We start from the raw sequence: 22,754 nt of genomic DNA on the forward strand, positions 1-22,754 counted from the left end.
TTTTTTAAAGTAGTTGTCATATGAAACTATACACTACTTTTTAAAAAAATCATGACCAGGATCTCTTTGAATATAATATTCTCATGGAGTTTCTTGCTATACTTATGACACAGTTTTAGAGTACCAGCTTATCTCACATTTTAGTAAGCTTTTATTTAAAACCATGAAACAACATAGCAATACATTTTAAAAGTGTGACTAGTAGCACTTGTGTTCATTTTTGTTTAATATGTGGGTGAAGACTACCTACAGGTGTGAAAAATAAATCCTCTTCTGCAACCCAGAACTCATTGTTCAGTATGAGTTTTGATACATATAAGAAGAAACATGATAAAAAATTTTAAAAATAGCATGACTAGGTGAATTGTGTGTGATAAAATGGTTTTATAATTTTAACCTCTTAGTTGGGGCTTAAGAGTATGAGTCATGAAACCAATATTCTATGTCCATTGTACAATTGTAGAAGAACAACATTTTTGAATGAGACTACATGGAGAACATCAAAAAGAAAAAAATATGATGATTACCAAGGTTTCTACCCCAGAGAGTAATATTAATCACTTCAGCTAATATTGTAAAACAAAAATCTGAAGTCCTTTGCTTATCACCACCCTTCCAATGATTTCCCATTGCCCCTGAGAGAAATTCCCATATTAAATACTTTTTATTACACAGCCTCTGCCTTCCTCTCCTGTCACAGGCCTTCACTGGTCAATGTGACCCAGCAACACTAATCCTCTCTCATTTTCTCCAAGCTAATCCACATTCTCTCTCTTCTGGGCTTTCTCCCTTGTTCTGTCTTCTCGGAATAATCTTCCAATATGTATGTTTGTTATCATCTATTCATCTTCCAAATCAATTCAATCACTAATTTTTCAAGAAGGCCTTTTGTGATCTGAGACTAGCATTTTTGCTGTTGTATATTTCTATAGCAATGTGGACTTCTCTTTAACATTCAACATGTGATAAACTGTTTGTAATACTCTAACTTTCATGGGGACCACAAAAGGGGCTTTTTATGCACTTTTGTATCCCAAACTATATATTCCTCTCTATCATGTAGCCACATATTTGTGAAACTGAATTGAAATATTATGTATCACTGATTTGCTCAAAAAAACCCAGAGCAGGTTTGTAATGGGTAATTATAATATTTGTAGTCCTTTTAATATGCTCTAAAACAGTTTCTGTTGAAAATCAGAGTTTTAATATTGAATTAGATTTCATTTAGATTTTTAAAATGTAAGGACACTTAAATCACCTTAAGTAAATTGTAACATAATGCAATTTTAGTTACACTCAGTAGTGTAGTTTCATCTTGAATAAAATCATTATAAATAAAAAGTAACTGCACCCTGATGGTCTTCCTCATATTTATTTAGGTTGAGGATCAGTTTATTTATTGGAAGAGGAGTATCACCTACCTGGACCTATATCATTGTCTAAATAGCAGCTAGAACTTTAATTTGCATGTTTATTATTCTTGACATTAAATCAATATAATGGAATGAATTTAATATTGTAAAAGTATTTTTTTTCTGTTTATAAGTGTGTTATTCCTTGGAGCTGACCCTAGTGAACTACAGAAAAGATACTTGTAGTTAGTTTTGGGGAAGTGTATCTAAATTATTTTTTCTGAAATTTTATGAATAACAATAATCCTTTACACACTTAATGGGAGTCTAGATGCTTCTACCTTAAACTAGAATTTAAAAAGTTATCTGAAGAATGTTAATTGTATATTTACCAAATATTTTATAGTATGACTGCTACTGACCACATCTGGTATTTTCATTCAAGGAAATAGTTAAAAGTCAGTTTAGGGCAAAGCAGGCTCTCTCAGAACTATCATTGTGTCTATCTTCCCGTTTCGCTGCTCCATCCTCTCTCTTTTAGGTCGCATCTCTTGCGTTTCTACTGCAGCTCTTTGTCGTGCCTTCCTCTGCTGTCTTTGAAAATGTGCTCTGACTGTCCTACTGACCTCTGTTCCCACCAAGCACTCTTACTTCTAACTGGCCAGCCATGCTTAATTTCATGATCATCCGGACAACCGCATGGCACTAACACACACTAGTTTCCACTATTTTGCTCCAGAAAACTTCAAATATCAAAGTTCCCTCCTGTTTTTTCATCTTCCCATAAGGATATGGATTTGAGACTTTTTAAAACTAAGAGTAACCACACTTCACTGTGAGGGTAAAAAACCACAGTGCATAATTTTTTGTAGGTACGATAACAGAATGGACAAGGTTCAGAATGCAATGTGTCATGCAAATCCCTAATAGTCACTCAACAGTAACTTTACTACTCAATGGTGAAAAGTGATGAAAGAAAATTGAGCAACTTTATGTCATGGTTCTTGTATGCCATCATAAATATAAAGTCCTTCAGTTCTGTTAGATAAGAAACCAATGATGGCACTGCTTTCTGAAAACCATCTGTCCATGTTCATCTATATCAACAAACTCTGGCCAATTTGCATTAGTGCAAGCTGTTATTCCTGCCTTCGCCAATGTTTAACAACGTTACATGATTTTTACCTCTTCTCAGACAGCATACAGAGTGGGCAAAATTAGGTTTATAGCTGTCAGTATACAAATCACAGAGTTTATTCTTGTATTATTATTTATTAATTATGGTATTAATTTTTATACCAAGAACTGTAAACCTACTTTTGTCCCATCTTGTTTTACATGAGCTACTCAATAATATATCTGGTTTTCTGGGAAGATAATATTTTTATTCTTTATAATGTCAAAATATATTCAAAATTCTCTGCTCAGTAAAATGTGCACACTAAAATTGTTTCAATTTCATTTTATATATTCAATTCATACGTGCATAATTTTATGAGGGTAATCTAATTATCTAAAATGTTTATATTACCATTAACATTTGCTTAATACTTGGCATTCCTTCCTTTTAATCAATCAAAAAGGAAGTATTATCTGTCCAATGAAGCTTAGCTGTGTATTATGCAGTTGGAGCCTATGTGAAAGAATCCACTAAGCATTGACTTTTAGATGTTTAAAAGGGAAATTAAAAAATAAAAACAATTGAATATTAAAAATGAGAAATTTACAATTCCTCAAGCTTAGGTATTTCATATTTGATACTGAAAAACTGGAAGATATTTGAATGAAATTGTCTATAAGGCTACCAGACTGGAAGTACAATTTCAAAAAAAATTGTTTTTAGGAGAAAATGTAAGACTTCTTCCCCCAAATCCCCCCAAAAAGTAATCTTTCTAATCAGGGATTGAAAGTGTAAAACCACATGATTAATATTTTTAAAATTTAAACGTCTGTTGAACATATTTTTCTAGTTGATGAGACTTCTATTCTAAAAAGAAAGTCTGGGCTGCAAAGCAAGAAAGTGTCAAATCTCTGTTTCTTCCATTTGTGCAAACAGAATTTACCTCTGTGACTCATATAATTCCTGTTATCATCATGTACAGATATATTCTGATGCCTCAAAGCATCTAAAAATTTCCCCAAATGAAAACTATTTTAGATTAATCATAATTATAATCATCACTTTAGCTTTTTCTATTTATAAGCAAGTTCCAATATATGAGTATTTCACAAACTACCCTTCTAAAAGTTGTTTTTCTGTATTTCTATTCCATGCGTTATGATGCAGAACTTCATGCTGAACAATGCAAGGATATTTTGTTTTCTCACCCCCTTTACCTTATAACCTCTTTCTTCTGTTTAATTCTACCTTTGCTCTGTATTCGCCACACCACTCTCTTCTGATTCCCACATATTTGATTACAACCTCTCTGAGCTCGGTGTAAATGTGGAGTTTAACCTACCACCTATATGTGTTTTGTGATCATCATATCATGTTCCAGTTCAAATGTTGTAAATGTGTTCCTGATTTACTCTACAATTTAATTTTTATTTATAAAGTCAAATATCTGTGTATATACATATATATATAATACACATTTGGGATACAGCTTACCTTTCTTATAAATCTATGCACAGTGAAAAATAATGTAATATTTTATTTTATTGGATCCAGCAGAAACCTATTTACTCATTGCCCACCATGCTTCTAGACCACTTTTCTCAACAAACCGTTCTAGAATCAAGATACTGAAGGAACTAAAATTTTGCCATGCTGAAATTGCTTTTGGGGATATTGATTTTAAGCTGTTTATTTTTAAAAAATACTCAGAAAGACCCTTTTATGTCCCCTGCCCCTCTCCACACCCCTGCTTCTCTGCTAAGGAATTCAGAGAAACCTGCTTCAGGAAGGGCATCTTGGGATGCAGTTTAGCCAAGTTAGAATTAAGTAGAGTAAACAAGGCCTCCAGGCAGGTACCTGGAGGGGTATCTGGATACCCTCTGTGTTCCATTGCTCCTCAGCCACCTAGCAAGGACTTTCCTGCCGTGGGTATTCCATTCTTCCTCAACTGCCTGTAAATAGCTCATTCTCACTTCTGACATCTAATACTCCATTGCCCCCTTTCTCCTCTATCCAAAATGTTTTATATAACATTGTTTCACTGTTTTGAAATTTTTATGAATTTATCATGTCTGTATGATTTTCCCATGCACATGAATTTAATTTTGATATTCTCCTATTAATCTGTCTCTGTTAATTTGGTTATCACCCCAGCCAGAAGAATTCAGGATTTGGGAGGAAAAGTATTAATATATTTTAGCCCTCACAACACACACAGGTGACTGATTGTGAGTATATTGGAACTCTGAGGTGCTCCATTTGATACAATCAGATTACTCCAGGAATATACTTCTATTGATTACTGGCATGCTCTCTTTTAAAATGAGATATTAAATCATAGAGATATCTATCTAAACACTATATATCTCTTCCTAGGAAGGCAAATCCTGAAAGCAGCATTTCACAGAAAGCAGAAGAGGTTGAAAGTGGCTAGACAAATTAAAAAAAAACACTTCTTATTTAACAAATATCATTGTTGCTGGTAGAAATCAGGCTCTTCCATGGGATCATGAGGAAAGCATTTCATAGATCCATGCACAGGAGATTGTGGTATGGCAAGATTTATTTGGGTGGAAAGCAGCTGCTGTGTCCGAATTCCTTCTGTCCTGATATGGAATGAGCCCTACCTTATTTTCGGCAAGGCCAAAAGCAAGGCTAGTGTCCAGAGTTGCTGCTTGTTATTAAAGCTTAGCCCTTCAGAGCTCATGCAGTTGGCTCCAGGGCCACACTGTTGCTAGAACATGGCTGTGTGTGTTCTCAGGAGAGAGAGATAATGCACAAACATAAAGGGCAACTGCAGGTCACTGAGCAAACGATAGAGTGTGAAGCTGTAGCTTCCTGGCTAAGCAAACAGGCTTATGCTCCCAAGTTTATTAAGTCCAATGTCCAATTCCCTTTTCACCCTTTCTTATAGATAATTAGCTAACTGTCTACAGCACAGGTTGCAAACACGAGGCCCTCGAGCCAAATCCTGCCCTCCGCCTTGTTTTATCCAGCCCAGCACCTTGTTTTTATCCGGTGGCAACACCAAGCTCCTTGCCCCCAGTTAATGAGTAGTTACATTTATACGGTCCTAAACTTACATTCAGCCCTTTGAAAGCAACCACCTGGCTCATGTGGTTCTCAGTGAACATGAGTTTGACACCCCTGGCCTACAGTAACATTCACCCCTGAAGATCAGAGACTTGTAATCTTACAAGAGTAAATGGATGAAGGTTTCATCTTGTATAGATGCCTCTTGTCAAAGGGACATAGTCTTGCCTATGCACAAGCACAAAGGGTTTTTCTATCGGCTAAAGGAAAAAAAGAGCAGAAAGAAAAGGGAGTCCTCATGCAGAATGAGAGACTTTGCAAAGTCCAGGTCAGTTCGCCCTCCCCGGGAGGCAGTGTATGTGATGTGTGGGGGAAGGCACTGTCTATAGAATGGCACTGCTGGACAAGTTGGCATCCTTGTTGTATTCTAGATTTGAAAGATTTGACAAGAAGGTTAAAAATCAGAGGCCAAAAATGGAGAGAAATATAGCAGCTGAAGTTCTGGTGAGAGGTAAGAACCAAGTGATAGAAGGAGGGACTAACTCTATAGTGTCCCAAATTACGTTGGAGAAGTGGCTTTTCTGGAAAAAGAATGTCACACTTATACAAAGTCCTTTTGTTTATCATATATAACTCAAATTATGCTGATGGGAACACTCCAAGTTTTCATCCACCCTCTGAAGAATGGTGGGAATTTTCTGTCTGAACCATTAGAGCAGAAAGGGGAAAGCAGTTTCAAGGGAAGCCACTAGACCTTCCCATGTTTCACCAACTCAACCATCTAGTCCTGACAAGTCAATCCAGCCAAACTGTTGAGTCACATTTCAGAAGGTGGTGATACAGATGGGCTTCTAAAGTGAGGACTATACTATGTAAGAAAGCAATCAGATAAATAAGGTCATGACCATACACCTTATTAAAACAGAGGAAAGAACACAAAGGTTAATGAACACAGCAACTCATAAATAAGTTTCTAAGTCTGCAAAACAGTTGAGATGACTTCCAGATGCAAGAATTTGCTGGAATAAAAGCAAGTGGGGACAGTTTGACAGATCATCCTTGTCTGCAGTTTGAACATCTCTGGCAATGTCATCTGGTGCTCAGGTAATTCTGTATTGGGTACACAGATATAGCCTTAAAATAAGCTTTATTTCCCAATACTTCCTAGTCCAAAGATGGGAGAAAAAAAAACATTAGCTTGGAAGGTTGAAAAAAAACTAGAATAATTTAGGAACCAATTCAGCTACAAGTGGAGACAAAACTTCAAGACAGTTAAATGTATTAGAGTTTGATATTGACAATTGGACATCATGTTTCCACTGAAATACAATTTTTCTCCCTAAAATCACCCTCATTTTCATCAAAGAGGCAGCATTAACTCCAATTTTAATTTGGTTTAATTATTTGTATAAACAGTATAAGAATAGCAATCCATCATATAGACCCTTTAAATTCACTTTGCTGAAATTTCACAAGGAATCTTCAGATTGAGTTTTAGTCAGCTCCTCTAGGCAAAGATGATAAACCACAGCTTGTTTCAGGCTTTGCCTGCAATACCTATAGTTTTAGGTAACTTTCTGATGTTCTTGAAGTTCCCAAATATGTCTTGAGGTTCCTTCCTTGCCATCTCTCAAGAAAGCAACCTTCATTGATTACCTGGAAAGATTGTCATGAACCACATGACCAAGCAAGATATGAGGCTTTTTTTTTACAGTGGGCTTCTATTAGCATAAAAAATCAGTGATACTAAATAAATAAACAAATAAATAAATACATAAATAAACTAAAATAAAAACTAAAAAATACACTCTTGAAAGAAAGAGAGAAAGAAAGGAAGGAAGGAAGGAAGGAAGGAAGGAAGGAAGGAAGGAAGGAAGGAAGGAAGGAAGGAAGGAAGGAAGGAAGGAAGGAAGAAGGAAGGAAGGAAGGAAGAATCTTAATTTCTTAAGGCTTTCTGGTAATATCCAGAGTTCAGGGATGTCTTCTGTTGACATGACATACCAGCCAAAGTCTTGGATAGTAAAACTACAATTGATAACTGAACTTATTGAATTCATGCAAAGAAATCTATTGGTACAACTCATTCATTAACAATTTCCAATTTCTGGAGGTGTTAAGTAGGGAGAAAAATATAAAGCAAAAAGATAATCCGAGTCCTTTTAACAGAGTGAAAATGACAAAATTCCAATTCTGTATTAGACAACTCAAAGGTAAGCAATTGCCATTTGTTTTATTGACAAATACATTCGGTAACTTTTAAAAACATTAGTGCCTTTTTGGCAAACATAGTCACACTTCTGAGAGACATACTTTCATTACACAAGTATCATACAGCAAAAGTCACTGATTTACAAATTTTGAACATCTGAAATAAATTCAGTTGATTTGTTCAGATGGCCAAGTCTTGTCTTCCTTTCTTTTTGATAAGATCTATGTCTCGGAAATTTGCATTCCAAAAGATGGCCCAGATAAGGGTTTTTGGAGACCTTGTATTTGCATCTTAAAAGCAGACTTTATTTCATAAAGGCAATTATCTATAAGCGTTCTTGAGAAATCCAGAGTTATATTCTACCCAGTGAGCAAATATGTAACCTAAAAGCATATTTTGAGGCACTGTGGATGGAGATTGTATTGCCTATTATCTTCAGGGAGAGAAACTTTCATCCTTGTAAAAGAGGGCGAAAAAAACCTTCATCTTTAAGCAGAGATATTGGGTAGCTGAGAGAAAAATGAGCATCCCCAATTTTTCTCAGCTCTCCTGTGCTATTGCCAGATCCTAGGTTGGTACATGACCACCACTGCTGGCTTCCATATCCTGAGGCTGGATCTCACCCACCCACACCAGTGGTGAGACCCTCCCAAAAATGGTGATATAATTTTGCTTAGGTGTGGAACTTTACTAACAGTCAGTGTTGATCAGATCCTGTTAATTGGGTTTATTTAATTCCTCATGGGCGATTATGATGACCTCTGGCCTTAATTAGTCTTACTAGAGGTTTCTACCCTTGTGTCTATCTGTACAAGGGATGCCTAGCACCTCCACTGCCTTAGGTAGGAATCCTCATTCTTTAACTCTGGCCTTAGTAGGTGGGCAAGTAACATGTTTCCCTGCCTTTCATATTTCCAACAGCCTTGCTTCTTCAAGAGGCCTAAGTGAGGCAGACTCCCTGTAGGAGAGGGGCATAGGTAGAGATGATTGACTCTAGAGGCCAGTAAGTCTAACCTGGAAAAGGGATCAGTTGGTTATGGGGTGGACCCATCAAAAGCCCATAAAAGCATGGGGAGAAAATTATAATTTTGAACTAGCTCTTGGTCCTTTCCAAGCCTGAGAAAGTGTACTGTATTTTACTATGTATAATGTACATCCATATTTTTGGCCCAAACTTTCAGAAAAAAATCATTTTAATATTTAACTCAATTTTTATTTATTTATATTTAGATATTTGTTTTTTGTATTATAAAGGAGTTTTAACATTTATTTTTCATCATATGCTACAAGCAATTTTACGTAACAAGAATTACAAAACACAGGAATGAATATAAGATACAAGAAATTTTATGTACCAGTAACAGACTTACGGTACTTATATATCATAGAAGGCCAAGAGCTTTTTGTCACTCTCAAATCAGGAATATCATTTTATTCAGTTTCTACATTACCAGTGTCTTTCGAAGAGTCACTTTCCTCACCCCATCATTTCATCATTATTGGTTCCATCCATAGCATGGTTGATGCTGCATTTTTAAATGATTTCACAATCACATTCTTCCTGACAATGTCCCACCATCTTAGGAGCCAATCACAAACCTGGGCGATGAATGCTTCCCTGATCCTGCCTGTAGGTGATAAATCATTACTGGCTGGCTGAATCCATGACTTCTACTCTTTCTTCATTAGGGTCTTAAAGGGCTTGTTTATTGATACATCAAGAGGTTGCAGGTGGCTGGTTAGCCCACCAGTATCACAGCAAGTTGGGTTTTCAGGTCCACTGTGATTGCTTTTGCATTTTGTGTAGCTCGGGTTTTGAAATATCAAAAGTAAGAACATTTTTAATTCCAGGGTATTATTGTGCATATGGATATCATTATTACTTTCTAGAGTTACACTGTTAATGCATAAGCATAAGTAAATGAATTAAAACATTTATATAAATATATAATTAGTACTACCATGTATAAGGCACATCCTTATTTTTCCCTCAAAAGGCTGGGAAAAAGTACACATGATACATGGCAAAATGCAGTAATCACAGAGAACAAAGAAGTGCTCTCTCGGTGGCCTATGCTCGTGAATGTTCTTGCCCCATAACCATGTGGCCCTCGCAGCTGTGCAGTCAGCAGCCACGTGGACTCTAATTCAGGCTCCAGGCAGGAACCTGGGTACAGCAGTACAAGTAGGAACAGCATTAAGCTACCTGAATGGAGACTGAGGCCACTTAGCAGCCAGCCACCTTTGGGCTCTGAACGACTAATGTTTGATATGAAACAGAGCCACTGTACACTGGCCTTTGATGGCCTTTGTTTTTGGCCTTGATGAAGACACAGTTGGAATTTTCCCATGGTCAGTTGGATGGAGATGGGTCACAGGGGCAGCCTTCCATTCATATTAATATATCCACACCACCATCTCTTGTGCATGGGTCTGAGAAGTGCTTTTTGGGGGGGATTCCTGAAAGAGCCCCACTTTCATCATTTTTTTTGTTTTAAATTATATATTTTTATTTAATTATTTTTCAACTAGTTTTCTGTCTATTACTCCCATCCCAGCCCACCCTGCCCCATGCTCCCCACCTCCCTCCCATTTCCACCCCCCTTATTTGTTGTCCCTGTGTCCTTTATACTTGTTCCTCTAAATCCCTCCCCTATTATATTTTATCGATTATGCTATTACAGTTGTCTCAATTTCCCCCCTTAGCCCTTCTTCCACCCAGTACTCCCCACCCCCTCAAGCAATACCCCCATCATTTTTCATGTTCATGGGTCATGCTTGTAAGTTCTTTGGCTACTCCATTTCCCATACTGTGCTTTACATTACCATGGCTATTCTGTAACTACTTATTTGTACTTCCCAACCCCCTCACCTCTTCACCCATTACCCCACACCTCACCGTTTGGCAACCATCAAGACAAAGAGCCTCACTTTCACTGGAAACACAACGATACTGGCCCTGACTGAAGATGTTATGTTTGTATTATTTTTATCTTGTTTGATAACCATAGACAGGAAAGCCAGTACATCCTGTCTCTTCCCTCTTGCACAATTTTATGATACTAGATGTTAACATTTCTGGTGAATTAGTCTTTTAAAATGATGTTTCATTTATTTCTACAAAAAATATCAACACAGATTTCCCTTGAAGGCACCAAGCACTTTTTTTAGATCTATGTAAACCATGCATTTATATTTTCAATCAATTTCTAACAGTCGGATTTATATTTTTATTGATTTTCTTCTTATTTTTTTATTTTTAAATCAAGTTTATCAAGGTGACATTGTCTAATAAAATTATCTAAAAGTATTTTAGGAAATAAAAGGAAGCATCTCTTAAAACTTTTACTTAAGAAATAAATTCCTTTATTTATAAAGGAAACCATTATTTCCTTTCATTGTAAAAGGGATTCTGTTTGGTTTTGACATTAACAAAGTTAATTGTTTCATTTTCAGTGCCATTCAGATAGGAGTTTTAGTATACATCCTGGAGTAACTGTTACCTTTGAGGGGGTAAAACTGAAATCAAACCCAAGTTCAACTGTCTGCTGCAATGCAAGCCGAACTTGTGAGACAGTTGCTGGTGAGAAAGCAGATGGTTTATTCAAGCACCAGTGTCTTGAGAAGATGGGGGACTCATGTTCTAATAAAACCATTTTAACATCTCAGTGCAGGGAGAGGCTTTTGTAGGGAGGGAGAAGAAGAGCAGAACAAAGAATTCAGTGGGGGAGATTGTGACACGCACGCAGGCAATGTCCGTGCTGGTCCCCATGTGAATTTTGAATAGCAGCAAACTGAAACCAGTCAGCACCAGTAACACTCTGGCAGCTGGGTAATCTGGGTCAACCAAGGCCATGGTCAAGGCTGTTTCATGTACAAGGAGGAACTAGAACTGCTGATAACTGCAGTATGCTTATGAAGAAATTGTCAGGATGTGAGTTCTTTTCATCAGTTTGTTAGTACATTTTATTCTAATTTTATTTCATGGTAAGTCTGAGTAGTATAAAGTTTTTAATCCTTCTTATAAAAATCAGTAACAGGGGACATTGTTTGAATCTACCATTACTGTTTTTCTGGCCCAAATGCTACCACATTAAAAAAAATAGGCTCTGATCTGAAACTTACACAAAGTATGTATAAAAAGAGAGAGCATCAACATTAAGTTACATAAAGAAAAAAGCTGGAAGTACACCTCAGTTACAATGTTAACATAGTTTCTGTGCCTTCGTTTTTTCATTTGTACACAGTCTGCAGATGTGGAAAAGACATGAGTGGAGTAACACATTGCCATTAATAGGCTGAAGATCGGGGCACATACTGAAATCAGTAGAAAACAACTTAGAGTGAGCTGTTGTTTTTTTTTTTTTTACAAAAACCATCTTGTATCTTTGTTTAAGGTTTATTTTGCTTGAAGAATCTTTTCTTCTTAAACCCAAATACTCCAGAAAGACAGTAAACTTCATTTGCTTGATTTCTAATATTAAATTCCTCTTCAACAAGGAAAAGACTTCCCTGCTACTTTAAATGTCATGTGGAATCTCAGTCGTCTGTTACAGTCTGCTTTGATGTTTTAAATTGACTTTTTCTATATTTTATATATAACATCCTTTTAGAATAGTAAAACAATTCAATGCAGATAAACAAATCAATAAATTAGTTAATCCCACAGCAGAATCATTGCCTAGATTCCAGTTCTGTAGGAACAATTACTGTGAAACATTAGAGCTTCACAAAATTGTGATGCCATTTAGTCTCTGTGCCCAAAAGTTTCTTTCTAATACTCTCCAATTATGACATGGTACGTGTAACTCTTGGTATAATCTCCAAGTTTTTTCTTTATTGCACTACACTCTCAAATTTTAATATAACACTCCCTATTGTCTAAAGGAAGACCTGGTGGGCTAGGAATTTGAATGCTTATATTATTTCCTCAGTTTACTAATCACAATCGAACAATCTTAGGACACTAAATGTCTTTATATATTATTACCATAGATTAAATCCAGAGGGGAGCAAAAGTCAGTTTACAGTTGTCCCTATAGAAAAATAATACAATAATTCATATATAGCAACCCAAAATTACTCTGTTTTGTATAATCACAAATGTAAACCTACTTTTGCTACACCTCGAATAGCTGACAATATATTATAAAAAACCATGAGATATTGCAAAAAGAAAATTAGACAAAGGTGAAAGTTATCTAAAATTATTTTTAAAAAGTCAAAGGGCAAGAGAATAGAGTCTGAGAAAGCAAAAGTTACTATATTTTAGAGTAATTACTATTTTTAAATTATAGGCCTAGATATTAAAATTTATATTAAGAGTCTCACAAATTTGCTTATATTATATCTATCCAATGGAGATTTGGATTCCTACATCTAATTTTTCAATTTCCAATTTGAGAAAATTTTCTTTCTTTACTTTTCTCTGCTTAAGTGTATATTCATTCCAGTATAAAATAAATTTAGAAAATGATATAGTAGACTCAATGCTTTAAAAAAAAATCTCCTGTAGTTCTAATGTTTTATAGTTCTTCCAGATCTGATTTTTAAAACATGGATATTAATATTTTAACTAATGGCATCAAGCGAGTAAATTTATTTTTAAGACTGCACCAGTTTTAAAGATGTGGTGTTTCATTTTTCAACATGTAGAATCAATCTGGACATAGAAATAGCCTGGTCGCTTGCAGATAATCTAACTGATGATCTAACCACTAAGTTTTTTGCTCTGATACATAACATTTTTATTTGAATTGGTAGGATCAAAGGCACATTTTTATACTGAACATAGAGTATAATAGTTTAAGTTAAAAGTAGTTAAGAAATGCATAGTGACTCACAAAGTTTTTGAAACAAAGATTTTATGGAGCTTAGCCTCTGGCTAATATAAATATTTCTTCACTTCTGATAGTGTCAAAATAGATAGGCAATTTTTGCATACATACCGAGTCTAACTTTAAGGATAAATTATCCCAAGTGAAAATCCTTTAAATGCTTACTTAACTATAGCAGTGAGAAATCTCAAGCAAGAAAAAATGCAGAGAAAGCCTGGGGGGGATAAATTGAGTATTAACCTCACAATGAAATCTACAGTTTATCATTGCCAAGTCAGATCACATAGCATTACCTGAATAGCCTTATTATATTTTAAATAATTCCTTGACCTTGTATATTTTTTAACATTTAAATAATTACTCCTCTTATAACAATAATTTGTTGAAATAATTAAACTGCTCCAACACCATATCTTGATGGTGGATTCTCTTTTCTCTAGGCATTTAAGATTTTTTTCACTTGCATTTGATAATCCAACCTGATACCGGTAACCTGGCCACTGCTGGTGGCCTGGCCAGTGCCCTGAGTGTGAGCAGGAGTGGAGGAGAGAGGCCACAGGGGCAGCACCGCATTGCCTGGACAACCAGGCTGGGGCCAGGAGCTCCCACTGCAGCAGAACATAACCGGAGGAAGCCATTGCACTGAGCATGCGCAAGGCTAGCGAGGGTGAACACTTAAGGGAAAAGCTCTCCTACTCCCTTGCAATTCAGTGAAGACCTTCAGTCTAGCCTGAGAAAAGACAGGATTGGTTGGGTGGGCTGGGCCTTTCTGAAGTGCCCCAGAAGTTTGAGCAGCAGCCTGGCCTAAAGAGGTAGCTTATATAAACTGAGAAGGGAGAGGCGCACTCTCTTGGACCCACTGACAGACATGCAAGCCAGTGCTTTGTGAAACAAGCCGACCCTGAAAGTCACATTGCCATGGGTGGGCACTGGGCCCTACAGTATACACAGCAGAGGCCTTGCACAGCTGGCCATGGGCTGCAGCCCTGGGTCCCAGCATAGGAGGCAGTGTTGGCACCATGGCCACGAGGGTACCACAGGTGGGTGCCCAGAAATTAGCTTAAAGCCAGCTTGCACCCTGGAAGAAGCCAATTCACATGGACAAGGATGATTGTGCAGTAGCCATCTGCAGTCCCAGAAGGAGGATTTTTTTTTTCTTTTCTTAAATGGGAGAAGGAACTCTGGGTGCAGCTTTGGACTGGTGTGGCAGAAGGTGCCTGGGTTTCCCGCTAGGATTTTTTTTTTTGCAAGAGCCTGCTATTCTCCCTGACTGTGCAGCTTTCAAATTAAAGACCCCTTGCCTTTTCTCACCAAACCTCTGTCTCTGGAATACGCCTATCGTTGGGGCAGACAGCTGAACCGCAGTTTCTGTTCTGTAACCAAACCACTTGGTTTAGAATTCCCACTTGGTACTGTAAAGAATTTACTTTGACTTGATTTTTTTTAAAATTTAAAATGTTTCAGACTGTCACTTCTAATTATGGTAACATTTCAGCAATGAGACATAACAGGACCTCTAACGAAACTAGGTATGACTCAAATGCATCAAATTTGGTAATACCTCCTCTGACTTTATATTACAAAATATTTTATTTCAGTTTTTAAATAATTTTACCATCTATTATTTCTCTATTTAGTAATATATAAGAAATATCATGTTTTATGATTAGTGGCATATAGATTAAGGACTTGAAATAAGTAATAGGATAGTAGGTCCTTAAATGTACAGATGCATTTAAATATATTTATAGATATAACCATTTAGGAGGGCCTGCTTTACAAAACTTCTTCCAGATACAGAGAGTTGTAACTTTGCATCAGCCTAAACTTTTGACTTTTATTACCAGTAATCTAGGAAGCCAGTCACTAGATAATATTAAATAATAAGATAAAACAATTCATGTGTGAGATTGTGTTCATACGCATTTTTCCTCCCTCCACCAAGTCTGTGGTAAAGAGAATTCTGTTCATATTCTGCAGATTCCTTATATATCATCTGAATCATTACTGTGTGTTTACCAATTTTCATTGTAGTGACTAAACACTTATCTGATAATCCCTGCAGAGATGATTCGGTACAGTTCCTAAGCAAATGTCTTCATGATGTATTCCTACATTTTAGTTGCAGTTTTGTTTGGCCCTTTAGAGTATGAGATTTGAGTCCATCATCCACAGTCCTGAGAGGCAAACATGGCAGTTATTTCCTTTTAGATAAAGCAGTTAAGATTGATTCCATAGAGACACTCGGAGGAAAGACAGGCATTGTATTTATTAGGTTCAATTGAAGACTTTACTGACTCCATTTAAAAAATCATTAAACACTATGAAAAAATGCCAAGGCATCATGAAGAAACTTTTAGGATCGCCCTGGTGTAACGGGGCGCAGCCAGGAGGGGGCCCCCAAAAAGAATTTGGAATGGGGTCCAGAACTCAAAGTTTCTAGGAAATATTAAGATGTCCTCACCCCCTACCCCAGGTGTCAATTGGGGGAAGGGACAAATGGAGCAGGGCCATTGAGAGCTGTTTCGCATAGCAACAATTTCACAGATAACCTTTGGAATGGTCATTTAACGTATCTATAACCTTTAACTGGTTTCATAGATATGTTAAATAGCTGTGGCCATGCTTTGAGCCAAGGAGAAGGGAGTGGCTTATACCCAGGATGTAACTGGGGGCTTCCCCTGAGTTATAGCACCTGCCTGAGAGCTTGGAGTGGTTTGGCTCCACGCCATGGGGCCACACTTGCCCAGACTTACTATGGCAGCCCAGTAAAACTGGGAGGGTATGGGAGTCCTGGCAGGTATAACTGATTGTGGGAGGAGTTGGAAGTGGGGCTGCAGAGGAAGATTGGCGCAGGGATTTAAACCCAGACACGGCTGCCACTGGGGAGAGAGTCACACGGTTTTGGTGGAGTGCAGATGCCCTCTTTCCCAGGTAAAGAGGGAGGCATTGGAGAGGGAGCCATACAGTTTCAGCAGAGTAAGGATCCCCTCTTGGTGAGGTGAAAGAGAGCCATGCGGTTTTGGGAAGCAGGAGAGACTTTGCCTAGAAAATGGGTACGAAGAACTCTTGCCAATAGACCATGAGGAGGTGCCACATGACTTTGGATTAACTAGAGATCCTGCCTGGACGGCGACACAGCTGATGGTGCCAGTGGCCTGGAACACAGACGTGTGTTTTTCCTGAGATACGGTACTCTGAATTAGGGCAAGGAGAGAAGGAAGCTCTGTGGGTGTCTGTGGTTATCCTAAAGGACTTTGATATTTTTATGGGGACAGTGAGTTACTACTTTAAGTCTGTACAGCTTTAAATAAACCTTTCCTTACCTTTTCACAAATCTCTGGCATTGAGAGATATCTTTTTTTCTGGCGGCGGACAGACGAGCCCAGTAGGTATTAGTATACCATCCTTGGGAGGGGGCCCTGTTGTTCTGTAGCAGCTTTTTGTGTCCCTAGGTGGGCTAACCCTAACCCCCCCAACCTTGGACCTCTGTTCTATAACACTGGAACATCGCCTTATCAATGCACCCACAGGGAAATTATTGTCTATGTAAATTTCTCAACATGATACATGGATTTCGCAGTGTTTTTTTGTGAATTTGTAGATTTCTCTCTGAGAAAAGAAAACACTCAAAAGTTCTTCATTGCCCTGAGGGATAGTAATGGATATTCTATTTTACCTAGTGATCCTGTTTTAATATTCCCCAGACCCAATGCCTTTATATGCAATTCTACAAAGTATAATTTGAACCAGTTTTACCTTCTTTTTGTTTCCCCATTAATTGAGTTAAACACAAAATGCTTTTAGTGTATTCGTGGGAGTCATATTTTAAAATTTATGAAACAATACATTGGTAATAGTGCTACTTAGGATAACGGGAAGGATCTGAAGTTCTAACCCTATTTCTTACTTAATATATATGTAAAGTGAAATCATCTACTATAGTGAAATAAAATGAAAATACATGCAGCTGATGTTGCATGCATAAAATACTGAGTTCATATAAAATGTGGCATAGTACTAGGCACTTTGGTATTTGTTATTTAATTTTTAAAGGTTGAAAAAATTGAGTCACAGAGACAGTGTTATATGATCAGGTACAATTACAATATGAAATAATAATTGACAAGAGCTTAAAGACAAATATAAGCAATGAAGAAAATATTTCATCTAAGTGATGGGTGTAGGAACAAAAAGACCGAGAGCTCACTGACGGATGGAAATGCTACAAACTTGAATGCACACATTGGGTAGATTGATGTCCATCATTTAGATACAAACAAATGTTTAGAAAATGGTTTATTCACTATTTATTATCTGTATGAAGATTTTTAAAAAAGAAATATAATAAAATATACAGAGGATTAAAGCATTTCAATAATTTAACCTTTATGATAGCTATTTTTCCTATATAAATACATGATATCTTCTCCCTTGAGAATTTTCTGTCATTAACTAATCTCTAGTTAAATAATATAAAACTGGTAACTTTTGGTTCTGTCTCAAATGATAGATAAAGAGAAATGATTACACCTGAGGTTTTTTGTTTTTAATTCTAATTAAACTCTGTAACACATCTAGTTAATTTAGTTCAAGGCATTTGTGGAGTGGCTGCTTTGGCATATAAAGTGAGAGGAGGTAGTCATAGAAATACATAAAATCATTTAAGGTGCTTCCTAAAAGATAAAGTAAAAGATAAGAGATTGAAAGTGATAAATGATAAAGAAATATTTATAGGTAGAATGTTTCACCTGAAATGTAGGTTGCTGTGGAAGATGGTTAAATGAAAATGGCTTTATTGAAAAATGACTTTAAAGGAGAATATGACATTCCCACTAAAATTAAGTAAATATTAAATTTATATTACAAATAATACTGTTTAATATTCCTAAATAACAATAATCCCTCAACTTCTTTCTATTTTTGAAACTATTTTTAAAACTAAGAACCCTTTAATTTCCTCAACATTCTTGGCCAATGTCTCTTATTTAAAGCAACAGCATTTGACAAACATCTTTTTCTTTTTCCAGAAGGTATCATGTTAGGTGAAATAAGGCAGTCAAAGAAAGATAAATGCTACACGATTTCACTTATATGTGAAATCTGATGAACGAAATATACAAAATAGAAGCAGACTCATGCAGAGAACAGACTGACAGCTGTCAGAGCTGTGGGCCCAGGGCTAGGTCAAAAGGTGAAGAAGCAAAGCAAACAAACAAACAAATCCAACAACAACAAAATCAAAAAACCTCAGACACAAACTACAGCATGATGATTACCAGAGGGACAGTGGGGGGGGGGAGGAAAAAGAGGATAAAGAGGGATAAATGGTGATGGAAGGAGAAGACTCTGTGAGGTGAACACAACTAGAAGAGATCAGATCACTGGGAGGAATCGGAAAGGAGGAGGGTGCCTAAGGCAATGGTAAACCATCTAGGACAGTGTTGGCTGGGACGCCTCCAGAGAGCATGGAGTTATGAACCAGAAGATTTGAAATAAAAGGGAGGCTGAGGCAGGCTGTCAGGCTCTCTTCTGCAAGGAATCCTGGTTGAGGGTCCTGCAGCCACGGGTGTTTCCCAAAGGACGGTATTTTGGGTGGGAGAAGGAACCTCTTGCAGCCTAGGATCAGCCTGGCGTAGGAGAGGGTGGCAGGGTTGTTCTTCTTTGGGTGCGCTAAAGGGACAGGCTCTGAGGCAAAAGCCTGCTCTATTTCCAGAATTGTGTGCCTTTTGTGTCTTATTCTGTTTTAGTTTGTAAACTAATTCTATAGAAATAAGGTTATTACAAACTGACAAGAGGAATGAGAGGGGAACTCAGGAGTTAAAGACTTTAGCCTTAATTGATAGGTTTAAGTGACTAATGCATGTTGGAAAGCTGTTATTCCAAAATTGTGTAGCTTTTCCATAAAGACTCCTTTTCTTTATCACCAAACCTTTGCCTCAAGAATTTTGCCTAAGGGATGGTGATGGGCAGCAGGATCCCACTTGTTTGGTAACAAACACAGTGCAATATGCAGAAGATGTACTATAGAACTGTATAGTGAAACTTATATAATCTCACTAACCAATATAACCCCAATAAATTAAATAAAAATAACAAAATGAACAAATAGCTTTTGTACACTATTGATATAGTGAATACAGATACAGCCACTGCCTTTAAAGATCTTGAGTCTGAGTAGGAACACCAAAAAAAAGATTTATGAGTAAACAACCAGTTCCCAACAAGTGTAATATCCTTTATTTTGGTATACATATGGAAATCAGGTACATTCCTTTTGAATCCTCTTTTACTTATGGAAATAATTTTATCAGGAATGCTCACCACATTAACTGTTTCACTTTTCTATTGAGAATAATTTCAGATCCAAAAATTTTTTGAAATGGGGTTTTGTATTTACCTCCCAATGTGCCTCAAGTACTTTGAAACATAAATACCCCACAAGAACCATAGGTAAGTTAAAGGATAGTAAGTTTATCATTTTGATTTTTGAGACCAAATGTTTTCCCCTAACTCACCTGTAAGAGCAGAACATCTTTAAAGATGGAAAAAAAAGTTTTCATTTTATGTTCAACTAATTAAAAATAAATAACAGACTCTCATGGTGATTAAATAAAAAATATTTTTACACTGTGTAAGGCCATGCAAATATTACAGATAAATCTTAAATGCTTACAATCATATATGTTTAGGAAAAGTTAAAATCTGTCCATATTAAAACCATGCCACTGTAGAGCATCTGATATGGTAGTTTTGATCAGAAAGTTACAATAGTTTATAACAAATAGTATAAATTGAAATAAATCCAGTATAAAAATACAAGGAAATGACGCAGTGCTGGGGATTATTGGCAAGTTCCAAAGACTTAGAGATTATAAAAGTCAACAGGTGTAGTGAGGCAGTAGGTACCTCAAGAGATTCTTGAAGTAAAAAGCAGAATTAATTTACAAAAGGAAAATGAAAATTCCCCCAGAGTTTGCCCTAACCACTGCACAAACGACTTCCTAAGGGAGCAGATAACTTTGTCTCAAAGTTTTTCTACAGTGATGCGTATAACTGGTGGTGTTCATGTATCCAACTGAAGCGGCAGGGTATACTAGACCATTAATGATGTGAAATACCAGGAATATTATCCTGTTGCAAAACAAACAAACAAACAAAGAAAACATCCTGAGAGCCAAGTTGCTGGTATTGAGATTGAGGAGGTTGTGTATGGAGCTAATATGGACTCACATAAACCTATTATTTCTTCATTTCAATGTGTTTCAGCAAGCCATTACTGTGTTCATGTACTGGACTAGGTGTTGGAGATAAAATGATGAAAAACACAGACATGGCCCCTGCTGTCAGTTTACTCAAGTAAAATGACTCAGGTAAGTAAGCAACACAACAAACAGCCACAGTGCTTCCCTAGAAAAGACACAAGTTAACTGTGGCAACACTTTTAACAGAAAATAGTTTTCTATGAAAGATTTAAGAAGACATATTTATTACATAAATACTCACCATGATAAATACATTTAATTATACATTTATAATAAGCTCTACATTCACATACTGAAATTCAAATATTACAGACTTATTTTTTTTCTCTACAATATGAGTTTATCTTGTTTTAGAGTCCTTTTGCTCACTAGGAAAATGAACAGGAAAATGCATACCCACAAATGCATGTACACATTTATATTTATATGGTTACTTAGTCTCTATAAGTTTGAAAACAATTTATGTTACCATCAATTCTTTGTTCTTTTGAGTCACCCAAATTTAATAACCCCTGTTCAAAATTCATAAACTGATTTAAAGGTATAAGCATACTTAGGATATACTTTAGTGAATTTGTTGTGTAAGAAAATCAACATTATATGACAAAAATAGAATGCTTCTTGAAAAATAATTGCAAGAAGGAAATTCACTGTTTAACAGAGAAAATTAGCAGTGGAGTCAAAAAGATTGTTATATGTATACATTAAATTACTTAATTGTGTTTGGATTCTATATCTGAACCAATTTTCTCCTTTTTGTTGAGTTCTTCGAATGAAAAAGGCATATTACACCTGTGCTTTAGAGTGACCAAAGGAATTTATAAATTGATATAAATCTGATTACATTTCATAACATTATGAAGGATTCATATGTAAGATCCCTAGTAATTTCCCCAGGGCTCTTAATGTCAGCTTAGGTAAAACTAATTAGAACAACCATAATTCAGGAAAATCAAATCAATGAACAAAGACTACCATCTATTTAAAGGAAATAAGAGCAGATGAGAGCGGTGTCCAAGGAATGAAGTAGGGAGTGTTAGTCACCGGCAGATGGGGAAGGCAGAAAAAATAAGATAGAGTTGTGATATTTGTAAAAATGGTTTTGGAAGAGTTATTTACACACCTTGGATGAACAGTTTCTTCCTGGGGAGTGTTTGCTGCTGAGGTTGGGCTAATTGTCAGTTATAAATAAATTTAGTTTTGGTAGATTAGATGACTTTTGGAAACCTTCCTTTATTTGGATCCCTAAAAAATATCCTATTTACACAAGGAAAGCCCATTTGCTTCCTGACTTACTTAGCCTTAGGGCATTTGGAGGCTGGCACCCTTGGAGACAAGGACATCCTGAAAATCAGATGTTCCCCCTAAAGGAATAGTTTGTGGTATTTCTTCAATTGGGGTTTGTTTTTGGTATTGATTTGCATTTTTCTCAGGTTAGAAAGGATGCTAGGAACATACCAAGGTAATTAGCATTATCATACTCCTTTAATAATCTATCTAAATGAAAGTTCTCACCTTACCTTGAATAACATATCTTATCCATTACTCATACTTATTTATGCATTTAAGAGTTCTTGTCACTACATATTTAAAAAAAGAATCTGTGATTCCCCAACTCTGTCCCCAAGTTTTATAGGGATATTTACTTAATAATGTATGCATGTCAACTGTTGGATGGGAAGGACCATGTTGCTGTCCCTTTTGAAACAAAAGGTTTGCTTTTGCATATTTTTAAAAATACCAGTTGCTGCTCTGGACTCTTTAGAGTCAGAAGGAAGTAATTTGGGGTATATAAAAATGACATATTTTAAGGGTATAAATAATTCATGGTTAGTCACTTATTTTTATACTTGAAAGGTAATAATCAGACTAGAAATTTCTGACAAGAGTATGTAAAATATTTTAACAACTGAAAAGAAATACTAATGATAACAT

At 36.3% G+C, this 22,754-nt stretch overlaps 1 non-coding gene across 1 annotated transcript; it reads left to right on the forward strand.

The window, feature by feature from the left end:
* The first annotated feature begins 203 nt into the window (after nt 1-203).
* LOC119050931 (small nucleolar RNA SNORA40) lies at nt 204-330 on the forward strand. Its single transcript, XR_005082835.1, has one exon. It is a non-coding gene; the product is annotated as a small nucleolar RNA SNORA40 (small nucleolar RNA).
* The last annotated feature ends 22,424 nt before the right edge of the window (nt 331-22,754 follow it).

The sequence above is a fragment of the Artibeus jamaicensis genome, unplaced genomic scaffold (assembly GCF_021234435.1).
Source record: "Artibeus jamaicensis isolate MK-2021 breed Jamaican fruit bat unplaced genomic scaffold, CSHL_Jam_final contig_76, whole genome shotgun sequence".
Taxonomy (NCBI): Eukaryota; Metazoa; Chordata; class Mammalia; order Chiroptera; family Phyllostomidae; genus Artibeus; species Artibeus jamaicensis.